The following is a 568-nucleotide window of genomic DNA, read 5'->3' as shown; positions in this document are numbered from 1 at the left end:
CGGCTTAGCTTGAGCCGGAACTACTTCCTACGGCGACCTGGGGAAAGACCGGTTTCCAGTGTGCCGGAAGGTGTCCCTGAGGGCACAAAGTCATAGTTGAGTCTGGAGAGGGGCTAGGATTTATTTGTCGCCTAGTATGGGTGACGGAGCCCGCTACGGGTCGGGGGACTACTTCCTCTCTTGGTGGAGGGTTACAAAGGGAGCGGTACGTCCCACTGTTGGGTTCCTACCTTGGGCCGCAGAGTTGGGCGCGGCGAAGGCCGCCCTGCTGCCCGGGGGCGTGGCTCCCAGTGGCTGACCACGCCTTTCCCGGAACTGCTCAGAAAAGCTTGCAGCGACCGGGAGGTTTTGACTTGGAGGTGGAGAAATAAGTGTTATCAGTCATTTTTCCTGGCTCTTGCCGGTTACTGAATACTCTCACCGAACTAGTAATCGCAACCTTCTCGATTAGGTTTGATGTGTCTTGGCAGATGGGGAACTTGTAATTCCTGTTGTGCAGGTGGGGGCACTGAGGTCCTGGGATGGGATGTGGCTGGTCCAAGGTCACTTCAAGTAAAAGGATTTGGGA

Source organism: Myotis yumanensis, unplaced genomic scaffold (assembly GCF_028538775.1).
Source record: "Myotis yumanensis isolate MYYU_CA2020_CCGP unplaced genomic scaffold, mMyoYum1.0.hap1 SCAF_7, whole genome shotgun sequence".
Classification (NCBI taxonomy): Eukaryota; Metazoa; Chordata; class Mammalia; order Chiroptera; family Vespertilionidae; genus Myotis; species Myotis yumanensis.
The sequence above is the reverse complement of the archived record's forward strand: the minus strand, read 5'-3'. Positions refer to the sequence as shown.